This window comes from Mus pahari, chromosome 4, assembly GCF_900095145.1.
Source record: "Mus pahari chromosome 4, PAHARI_EIJ_v1.1, whole genome shotgun sequence".
In the NCBI taxonomy this organism is placed as follows: Eukaryota; Metazoa; Chordata; class Mammalia; order Rodentia; family Muridae; genus Mus; species Mus pahari.
Genome location: NC_034593.1, coordinates 88,495,581 through 88,507,244, shown reverse-complemented (window position 1 = coordinate 88,507,244; position 11,664 = coordinate 88,495,581). Strand labels below are relative to the sequence as shown.

Sequence of the window (11,664 nt, the reverse complement as noted above, 5' to 3'; positions counted from 1 at the left end):
CTTCTTCTTCTTCTTCTTCTTCTTCTTATTCTTCTTCTTCTCCTTTTCCTCCTTCTTCTCCTCCTCCTCCTCCTCCTCCTTCTCCTTCTCCTTCTTCTTCTTCAACTGTGTCTAACCATTTTGCCTGCATGTATATGTGTGCACCATGCACTTGCATGGTACTCTCTCAGACCACAAGAGGGTACTGGATACCTGGGAACGTCAATCACACTGTGAGCTAACATGAATTGAATTTGGGTCCTCTGCAAGAATACTAAGTACTCTTAATTGCTAAGTCATCCTTCCAGTCCCTCATTTGAAAAATCAAAAATAAGCACGAGACAGGTATTTCTTCAAGACTGCCTCATGCTTTTGTCTCCTGTTTCCAGGATTAAGCAAGTTTTGTATCTGTCACATGCACACACCCAGAGAAGAAAACAGATGGTAAATGTTCACACATAAATATTGACACAGGGACAGATATATCAAAACAATGAGATAAGCATAGACTTGGAGAAAATATTTGCAAAAGTGTATCTGATAAAGGACTACATCCAAAATACACAGAGTAATCAATCTTACTATCCAACAATAGGTCTGAGGAGATGGCTCTGCCACTAACATCCTTGCTCCACAAACACAGGGACCTTGGTTTAGTACCCAGCTCCACATAAAAAAAAAAACCCAGGGGCTGGAATGCTCCCCTAACTACGCCATTGCTGAGGTAGACACCAGGAGAGTTTTCTGCTGAAAGAAGACATTTCCCAGCTTCTTGTGTGGACTACAGAAGCCATTTTCACCCCATAAGGATTCCATTCCATCTTCCTCTGTGGACATTTAGGCCATCGGTACATGTAGATGATGCCTCTGGCAGGAAAGGAATTCGGTCCAGCCTAAGGTCAGACCAAGCCTCCCTTTCTTTACATTTACCATGGCTCTGTAGCTGCCTCTTCATAATGTAACATGCACCACATATGAAATGTCTCAAACCACGGAGAGGCATGTAACAGTCGCTCTGCCCTCAATATCTCCTGCACTGACTTACAAGGATGCTGTGAACAGAAGAGCTTTGTTCCTAAGCCTACCATCTGACTGGTATGCAACTAGTTCAGTTGGCCATGGCCGCTTACCCTAGCATTCAGTTCTTCCTCTGAGCAGAAGCTAATTCCAGGGTCTATATATACTCTAATCCCCCCGTTACCCTCACTAGAGGACGATGCCTGATACTGTCATCAAACTCACAGCTTGGGAAAGTAATGCAGAATATTCTAGAGGTGTCTTTGACAGTAGGTTTTCTATCTGTAGTGTCAACAAATGATTCTATTAAATGATTGTCCAAGCTTTTAGATCTTTCACTAGGAGGTGACTTACAGCAGTGGTTCTCAACCTTTCTAATGCTGTGTGACCCTTTAAACAGTTCTTCATGTTGCAGTGACTCCCCCCCCATCATAAGATTATTTTATTGCTAGTTCATAAATGTTATTTTGCTACTGTCATGAATTGTAAGGTAAATATCTGCTATGCAATCCCTGTGGTGTTGGGACCCACAGGTTGAGAACCACTAACTTAGATCAAGGCAATTCTCTTCAACCTGGGTTTAGCTGTAGTGCTTTGAGAATATCATCTAGTCTGTACCCAGAGCCAGAGCCCACCACTTGAAGTCTACAAGGCCTTGACAGTGAAGTTTGTAGATGTTTTCTAAGAGATTCCAAAAGCCAGTATCTGTTAAGGCTCACTTAATTTTGTTATCTTGCTTCACAACAAACCAACCTATTTTTAAAATAGAATCATGTTAAGAAAAAAAATCTGCTTATTGCTGTCAGTGTGCAGTGACCTGGAGATCCATCCATTGGCAGAAGGAATAAAGAGCTGGCTTCAGCCCCCTTGGGTAATTCAGTCTGTGGTGTAAATTATTTATTATAGATTTGACATGACCAGCTGCTTTCATGTTTCATCTGTTGGCTGAGTGTATGGAATCAGAAGTTAGAGATTTTAAACAGTTCTGCTAACAGGGTTAATTTTAGAAAATTTTGTATAGTTTTCCTTTTCTGACATGGCTGTCACGGACCAGGCGAGTAGCTGAGGATGGTAGAGGTGTTCTAAAGAAGAGCCTACTACAGGGAAACAAGGTAGCCACTGTCTCTGGGAGGATGTTTGCATCGGAAATTCAAAACCATTTTTTTTTTAGGGGGGAAATACACCTTACAATTAAATTGTCTCTCGGAATATAGGTATAGCAATTTGACATTAAGAAAAATATGTGTTGTCATGTTTTCAAATACTAGAGATGGTCATTTATGGGAACAGTCCCAGGTTTTAAATGTTTTACCTTATCAAATGGTTTTTAACGAAATATTTTGTTTTTACTTAAGTTACTGTTCTTGTTCATTCACTAATAGCTGGGATTGTTAATATTTAAAACACAAATACAAAGTTCATCATATGTGAAAGCAAGGAACATCTCTCAGACACACTCTGTTCAGATCCACTCCTGGGATGCTGACTTGAACTCCTTTGACTGGGACTGTTCCCATAAATGACCATCTCTAGTATTTGAAAACATGACAACACATATTTTTCTTAACGTCAAATTGCTATACCTATATTCCGAGAGACAATTTAATTGTAAGGTGTATTTCCCCCAAAGAAACGGTTTTGAATTTCCGATGCAAACATCCTCCCAGAGACTGTGGCTACCTTGTTTCCCTGTAGTAGGCTCTTCTTTAGAACACACCTACCATCCTCAGCTACTCGCCTGGTCCGTGACAGCCATGTCAGAAAAGGAAAACTACAAAGTTTTCTAAAATTAAACCTGATACCAGAACTGTTTGAAACCTCTAACTTCTCAGGTGCATTCTTTACACAAGAGTCTGATGTAACAACAGCTGATTACAGGGACCTTTTCCTCCTATGGAATTCTGGTACATGGTCCAACCAGTTGTGTAATTGCATTTAACTCCTGTCAATCTTGATGTAAAAGCGTTCTCGTGTAACTTTGTTTCTTAATGTCTCCCACAAAGTTGCACAGTTATATATTCTGACTTACAGTCTGATCTTTGCTGACTACTAAGTTTTACCATGGATTCTTGGATGGACGTTCTTTTGAGAAATTCTAAGTGCTGTTCCTCTTCACAGTTCTGTCAGCCTTCAAGCACTTAACAGAGATACAGTCATTCCAAACCCCCTAAAAGGCAGTTGTGGTGACCTTGACAAGAGGACTACTGTGCCACGGCCATGCACAATATCTCTCTTCCTGCCACTCTGCTCGTTGTTTGGAGGACTCACAACTGAAGCATCGGGACGGAACCCTCCTTTCCACCGATCTCGGTCTCACCAGCTCAAACCAGCTTAACGTCCTTCAGGACCCGCTGGACGGCTGGACGGCTGCAGTGCTCCAAGATGAAAAAGACCTAGACCTGACTGCTGGGATGAGACGTGCTTCCTCTCCACAAACAATGCGGCTTCCACACCAACAAATCCTAACTGGTTTGTGATGGAGCTTAGAGACAGGGACCATGATAAAGTCAACCCCAAGCCTCCTCCTATGTTCCAGCTCCTGGTTCCCTACTACCCCGGCTCCTCCCCTGGGTCACATCTTTCCCTCTTATTACCCGCACCCATGGGTTTTTAACCCTGTATTTTAAATGATTTACTTTTGGAACTTTACCCTATACCCAAACAAAATGTCCCTGGTGAGCTCTTCCAAAACTCACCTTAAAACAGCTGCATTTGCTCCTGATACACCTGGAAAAGGATCTTTTAGACACTATGGAGAAACTCTGGCTAAAAAGGACTATCACCTCTTTCATCCCAGACCAGATAAAATTCTTTCGATTTCTCTTCTCCTTGCTCCTTTTCCTTCCTTGGATGCTCTGTTACTCCCTGCTACTTCAGCTCCTCATTTTGGTGCAACAGTTCTGGCAATGGGACCAGACACAGTCACCGGAAATCAACTCTATGCCCACTTTCTCTCACTAGCCCACTTGGTCTTCCTGGCCTCCGGTCCTCCATTATCACTCAACGGTCCCAGAAATTCTCTCAGTTTTAACTCTGTAACCAAATCAAATGCTTACAACTCTGATTATTTTCCAAGTCTCTATAGGACTGCAGGTCGGCAATAGACATCATCATCCATTGCAGCTGGTTAAGACTGCCCTCCCACACGATTGATCAGAGGACCCCTTCTTCAGTGAACCCAGAACTACCCGCTCCAACAAAGGACTACACTTCCCAGCATCCCTTGTGGCTTCTCAAGTGTAACAAATGTATCATGCTGTACAGGATGTTGAGAGTGGGGGAGGCTGTGAAAGAGTGGGAGCGGAGGCACATGGAGACTGTACCTTCTGCTCAACTCTCCCGTGAACCTAAAACCTAAAATTTTTCTCCCTTCCAGTTGCTGACTACTTTGTTTTTCCATCATACTTGGGAACCTTGATTTAAAAAAAAAAGAAAGAAAGAAAAGAAAAGAAAAATCACATTTTCCTCCTGGGACTTCTTGGTAATCCCTCAGCAATGATAAATCCTGCTGAGGGAGTTTAGGATAAAAACCTAAAAAACAAAAACAAAAGCAAACAAAAAAACTTTAAAAATGTGTATTTTTTAAAAATTATGCATGGTTGCTGTATGATTATTTCCTAGATCAGAAAGTGTATAAACATTTGTTCTTTCCCACATTTCCTTGTAAGAAGTTGGTAGTACCATCACACTAGGCAAGAATCAAAATGTAATATTTAAAATATTTTGATAGATTTTAAAATAATAAATATTTCAAATGTTTGAAACATAATGTGTTAAATGAATATTCGATCAACAACTATGTGTTAGACACACCATAAGCTACCATTTTTCTAGGCTCTGGGTCACTAGAGATCATGTCTAATGGATTTATGTCTCTATCCAGTTTTCAAAAGCACCTTCCATTGTCAGAACTCTTTATGAATATCTGCTGAGGGATCACCAAAAAGGCCCAGGAGGAAAATGTTTTTTTTTTTTTTAACCAAGGTTCCCAAGTATGCTAGAAAAACAAAACAATAGCTGGGAAGGAATTACTTTTCAGTAATGTCCCTCTTCAAGCATCAAGCAAAGTGACAGCACATGGACCTGAATCCGAAGTGGGACATTTCTTAGAAAGAAGCCCAGGAAGAAGGGTTGTTGCCTTGAACTTTATGGCAGGATCCGACCCAAGGTATCAGAAGGCCACACATATGTAACACACCTCCTTGAAGAAAGGCCACCCTAGCCTGTCAATGCACAGAATTTGACCTGCCATACAGTTAGGCACAGCTATCCCACGAGCTGCCTGCCAGAAGACAGTTTCTCACGGCAGCTGACAGCCAGGCCCCCCCAAGGAGGACAGACTGCTCCATCCACAGAGTGACTCTTCCCACTCTCACAGGGATATTATCAGAGGTGCTTCTTCCCCCCAGACTTTCTCTTTTCTATTTCCCGCCCTGCTGGCACCCAGGCAACCCCTGTGGTTTTCTTAGCTATACAGTAGAAGGGCCTCTCCTAGATCTAGTGAGGGTGGACACGCCAGCTTAAATAGAGGCCCCCACCCACACCACCTGAAATCATTAACTTCCACATCATTCATGTTGCACAAACACAGAAAACAGCCTGCCACAGCTCTGCCCTGCATCCTCCCAGCGGGAGCTGACAGTCCCATAGAAAGAACCCTGAACAATAACCAAGAAAATCAACTTCTTTCTGGTCCTCCTCCTACACCAGAGGCCAACCGTTGACGTGAACATGCTTCGTGCCTCCATATTCGCATTTTACCCATGCCTAATAATTCGTGATGACAAGAATTCTGAAAGTCCACCACATGCCATGCTGTGTTCTGGACACACAGCCCCTGTCGTGTGTTCTGTTAAGTTCTCATGAAGATGTCAGCGGAACCCAGGCATCTCAGGCAGTGCAAGAGCTGATGGACAGTCTAAGGATGGCCTGAGACGATCAAGCCAACCTACCCAGAAGATAGGAGACTTAGCCTGGAAAGGATAGAAAACAAATTCAGACAAGCTGGAAGAAAATAAACAACAAAGAAGAAGAATTCTGGGCACGCTTCTGTGTCCAAAAGGCACTATGGATTCTAAATTTGATCTTTCCAACTGATAGCTATAGGAAATTAAAAGCATGGGGGAAAATGTGGTTTGTTATTGTTTTGTTTTTAATAAAAGAACTGTGCTTCTCGGAATGAGAACCGGTAGGATGCTTTTAGAAGCCCATCAATATTCCTGGCAGGCAACCTACAAATGTGGAGGGCTGTGGAGGCAGAAAAGGCAGCCACCTGGCAATTCCCTCCCGTGGAAAGCAGTTCTCAAAGCTGTGGTCAACAGAGCTATATTCCAATGCATCTCCACTTCAGAATGTGGGGCTCCAGGCAAGTTTCTTGACTTCTCTATGACCTCTGGTTTCCTCATTTTTAGACTGGAGATAATGTTATCAGATGAAACAAGGCAACACAAGTAAGCTGTCTAGTTTATTCTGTGTGTGTGCGCAGGTACACATACGCAGGTGCACATACACAGGTGCACACCTACAGGTAGACACACAGGTGCACACACACAGGTGCACACTTACAGGTAGACACACACAGGTGCACATACACAGGTGCACACTTACAGGTAGACACACACAGGTGCGCATGCATACACGTGACTATGGAGGCCATAGGACAGTCTTGGTTGCTACTACTCAGGTGCCGCCCACCTCTTTATCAGCCAGATCTCTTAGTAACCAGGAATCTATCAAGTATGCTAGTCTGGCTGGCTTCAAGGATTCGCCTTTCTCTATTTTCCCAGGGCTGAGATTACATGCACATGCCCCGTGCCTGGTTGTTTGTTCGTTTGTTTGTTTGTTTTTAAAGATTTATTTATGTATGTATATGAGTACACTGCCATCTCTTCAGACACACCAGAAGAGGGAATCAGATCCCATTGCAGATAATTGTGAGCCACCATGTGGTTGCTAGGAATTGAACTCAGGACCTCTGGAAAAGGTTAAGTGCTCTTAACTGCTGAGCCATCTCTCCTGCCTGGTGTTTGTTTGTTTGTTTGTTTGTTTAAACATGCTTTCTGGGGATCAAATTCATGTCCTTGTGCCTGCAAAGAAAGCACTGTACCAACTAAGGCATGTATTTTGCCCAGCCCCAAATTTCCTAGTGCAATCACTGATATATTCAATGATGTATCCAGTAAGCAGTGACTGCTATAATTCACATAAAAAGCAAGTAAGAAAAATACTCAATTATTTGTCAAAAAAAAAATGCTAAATTGGAAGGAAGTAAGGTTTGAGCACTTTTACATGGTATACTTTGACCCTAACAGACAGCTTGGGCTGTAAGAGGGAACAGGCATGTCCAATGCCTGACTCAGTTGCAAAGAGCAGGACTTAAACACTTTAACAACTGAGAACAAAAATCACCTTCTCCCATGTAGACTTATAAAAATACCTGTCTATGCACTTGCATTAATCCACTCTCTATGTTGCTAGAGTTTAGAAACATTCATGTTGGCAAAGAAGCTCAATGACACGGTGCTCATGAACAACATCTTTTACGAGACACAGTGACAAACACTATTAGACCCTCTTAAGCCAGGAGAGGAAAGGTTTCAGTATGCCATGAAACAGGTTTTATTTTTCCCTGTCTCAATGAGTCCTCACAAGCCTATGAAAAGGTCTCCAAAGCTTTACTATAAGAACCAAGAGATAAAATAAGCTGTATGTGGACTGGGGACATAGCTCAACTGGTGAAGTGTTTGCCAAACTGGCACTACACCCAGGTTGGATCTCCAGTAAGGCATAAAACGAGGTGTCCTGAAGTACACTTCTAATCCCAGCGTTCAAGAGATAGAGGCAAGAAGGATGGGAGCCATGGAGCCTTTCGGTCATCCTTGGCTACACAATGAGTTGGAAGCTAGCCTTGGCTACATGAGACCTGATTTATAAGTAAATACAGGATGTGTATGTTATTTCATTGCTTTTATTTATTTACAAACTTCCAATTAAACATCCTTTGTGCATCTGCTAGTTATAAACATCAGGCAGAACGAGTTATTGTCCTCAAGGAGTTTATAATTTTAAGGGGAACAAGGAGAGGTGTCACCAGAATTCAAAATACCATAAGGAAAAGCTTGGTAGTAACTAGGAATTCTTTTCTTTTCTTTTTTAAGAATTCTTTATTTTACAAATATGAGCACAGTGTTGCTATCTTCAGACACACCAGAAGAGGGCACTGAATCCCATTACAGGTGGTTGTGAGCCACCATGTAGTTGCTGGGAATTGGACTCAGGACCTCTAGAAGAGCAGTCAGTGCTCTTAACCTCTGAGCCATCTCCCCAATCCCACTAGAAATTCTTGAAAGGTTTCTATGAGGGAGTTAGGGATTGGGACAAAAATGAGAGGCAGCATAGGAATGTGCTACAGGGGTGTGGTTTGACCTGAGTAACCAACACTCAGAACGTGTGTTGCATCTTGGGATGAAAGCTGTTTGGTGCAAGGACCAGTAGAGAACAGAGATACAACGGAGAAGTCGGCGGGCACTGGCTATGAGCAGAACTCTCAATGCCAAATTAAGTTATTAACCTTTGCCAATTACAATAACCATAAGTAGCATGTGGTATACTCAGAAACCCGCCAAGACACAGAGAAGAAAGGAAAAGCAATGACTTAGAGAGAATGTTTCAAATGGCTGCGACCTGGACTCCTTCATGCTGCTGTGACTTTCTGTGCTGTCCCTTGGGAAGCAGACAAGCCCTTTGCTTGTCTTACTATGTCCTCCTTGGAACCAACTTCTACAATTTCTCCTTCCTTTCCCAGGACACTAAAAATTAGGCAGACGAGTAAGTAGATTCTGGAGAAATCCAAAGAGCTCTTGGCAGGAGGAGAGGGAAATGTTATGCAAATCCATCAGCCTCAGACATTCAGCCTCCAGTGAGGTCACCCCGTCCCTTCAATTTAGCTGCGCCCTTTGAGTTTTCTGACTTCTTGTCACTCATTCCTTAATTCCAGTAGGTTTTGAATGCCATCATGTTTTTTCTCCTCAGTGACCTGGAAGGCAGCCTGACTTTCACTGTATAATCTTGGTTCAATCTCAGGTCATGTCATTGTCTCTTGGGCTGTCAATTTCTCCCCTAAAGATCCTTCCTACCTACACAAGCACAGCCAGTGTGTGCAACTGGGGACTTTTTCCAATGCAAACACTCTTTCTTCATTTTATCCTAACACTGGCTGCCTGGACAATTCCAGTTAGTTCATTCCAACTTAGTTCACATGACTTATCTAATGCCGGTGAAAAGCCTTCCGCCCCCTACAAGCCATTAATCCAGGGTCCAGAGCATCCTTTCCCCCATGTGCCTTAGATAATCCACCTACCTACTCAAGCATTCCTTTGGTTTTAAAGTACATTATACATTAAGTAATCACCATATGTTTTCTTAAGAGAAGGGATGCACACCTGTATACACATGGAAAGGCATCAGAGGCAGGTGAATTAATTCCCTTATGGAAGTCACACTCCAGCTGTGTTCAAACTTGCCCACTTGTCCATAGCAGCTCACAAAGACCACGAACTCGCTAGCTGTTGCCGCATTTACCACAACAGTCTCTTGGGAAGAGACCCACTATATGGGAATGCTGACAGCCAACGGAGCCTGACTCAACAGGCAGGATTATAGCACTAAATTAAATTATGCCTCATACTCATGTGGGGGGGTGGTGGCTGATTCACTGCCGGAGGGGGGGAGGGGAGAGGGGGCGTGGTTAAGAAAAAAAAAAAAAAACGGTTAAATCCTAGGAAGTCCCGGAGGAACTCTTAAAGTCCCATTCTAGAGACCTGCTATTGTGTGCTCTGGCTGTAAGGTAGATCCAGGGTCGCTGTCTCACTGTTCCTCTTCACCATCCCTCACGCTAACATATGCCTCACCCCAGGCCACCTGAGTCCTCTGGCCGCAGGCTCCAGCTCTGTCCACCACTTGCCCATGATCAGCCAACGTGGATATTTGTGGCTGGGGATTCTAGCAAAACCAGACAATGATCCCTCCTGAGCCGCGAGCGGCTGGCTAGCTCAGCCTTCCATTCGCAGGTCCTCACTTGTACCTTTCTCCCAGTCAGATTGCAGCCCCCAAACGGTAATCCGAGTCGGGCAGACAGATGGGAGGAGCAGGGTACAGACACACGTTTCACAAGGGCCAAAATGAACCTGCTGCCCTTCGCAAAGTCCCCGCCTTCATCCCCTTCCTCACAGTGAGGCTGACTTAGCAGGCAAAGGGAGCAAGACCTAAGCCGACACACCGCTGCACACAAAGCCCTTCACCTTCTGCTTGTCTTGCAAGCTCCTCCCTGGGCTTGGTCTCCCAGGGTCTCTGATGCCCCCTTCGGTGGTCTGTGGGACGGTCCGACTTGCTCTGGCAGCGCAGTCTCAGCCTCCTTCTCCCCTCCCCTCGCCACAGAGACCAAAGGGAGCTCAACCCAGCTATAGGACACGAGGGGTCCCCATCTGTCCTTGGTTCCTGAGCCCATGGGGTGGCGGACCACAGTCCAGTGTGCGAAGGACAGCTTCGCGCGGCAGCTCAGCCACAGCACACATCCCAGCCCCGAGATGATCAGCTCAGGTTCCCATCTCCCCATCCGCCAAGCCGGCGCGCCCAGCCGCAGCAGCGCTCCTACCTGTGATGCGCCGGGCAGCTCTGAGCGTACTGCCCAAGCCTGGCGCCGGGTGCGGAGGCTATGCGGCCGCGGGCTGGCACTCGGGCTGGCTGCCCACTACCTCCTCGCTGGGGCTTCCTGTGGGGCTGGACAAAGGACATTTCCTGGGAGGAGCAGGGAATGTTCCCAGCATGCCTCGATTTGTAGTTCACCGAGACTTCCTGCCACCGCAGCAACAACGGGGGCTCCTATTCGGACCCCAGGACTGGAGGAGAGGACACTGTCCGGCTGTAGAGCTCAGAGCCGATGGCCGACTTGCCGCCGCTTGGTAGAGTCGCGATCCTGCAGACGCGTGCTGCTCTCACACGCTTGCTGCCCTGGCGAGCGACCTTTTCTTTAGAAGTGAAGTTTGTGATATGTTCTCTTTAAGTTGGCTTCCCCCACACACACTTCTTCTAATAGATGGTCTTCCATAAGGTGAGGTTGAGAGAGGGGAACACACTCTGACACTCAGCCTAGCCTGGGACTCACCTAGACAACTCACCATGATTCTTCTTCCTACTCTTCGGGTGTATGCCAAACCGAGTTTGTTGGTTTAGTTGTTTCTGTTGTGCGCTAATCTACCTTAAAGCCCCTGCATGTCTGGCCAGTGCTCTGTCCATCTACCAACTTTTTCACCTCCCAGTTGCTCTAGCTCAGTGTTTCTCAACCTGTGGGTCACGACCCCCGTGGATCAAATGGCCTTCTGGCAAAAGTAGCCTAAGACCATCAGAAAACACAGATATGTACAGTTCATCAACAGTAACAAAATTATAGTTATAAAGTAGCAATGAAAATAATGGGTGGGAGTCACCACACCATGAAGGGTGGCATTAGGAAGGTTGAGAACCATGACTCTATGCAGTCAGGACTCTGGCTGTGGCCTGTTTAAGAAAAACACTTGAAGCCAGGCGTGGTGGCACATGCCTTTAATCCCAGCACTTGGGAGGCAGAGACAGGCAGATTTCTGAGTTCGAGGCCAGCCTGGTCTACAAAGT

The 11,664-nt window shown here is 45.0% G+C and overlaps 1 protein-coding gene across 2 annotated transcripts in view; it reads right to left on the bottom strand.

Moving 5' to 3' along the window:
- Znf697 (zinc finger protein 697) overlaps window positions 1–10,746 on the bottom strand; it is a 32,759-nt gene extending 22,013 nt beyond the window's left edge. For both annotated transcript variants that reach the window (XM_021196268.2, XM_029538063.1), the window contains exon 1: window positions 10,649–10,746. The gene's annotated coding sequence lies outside the window, so the exon portion shown is untranslated. The remainder of the gene's footprint in view (window positions 1–10,648) is intronic.
- Between the last annotated feature and the right edge of the window lie 918 nt (window positions 10,747–11,664).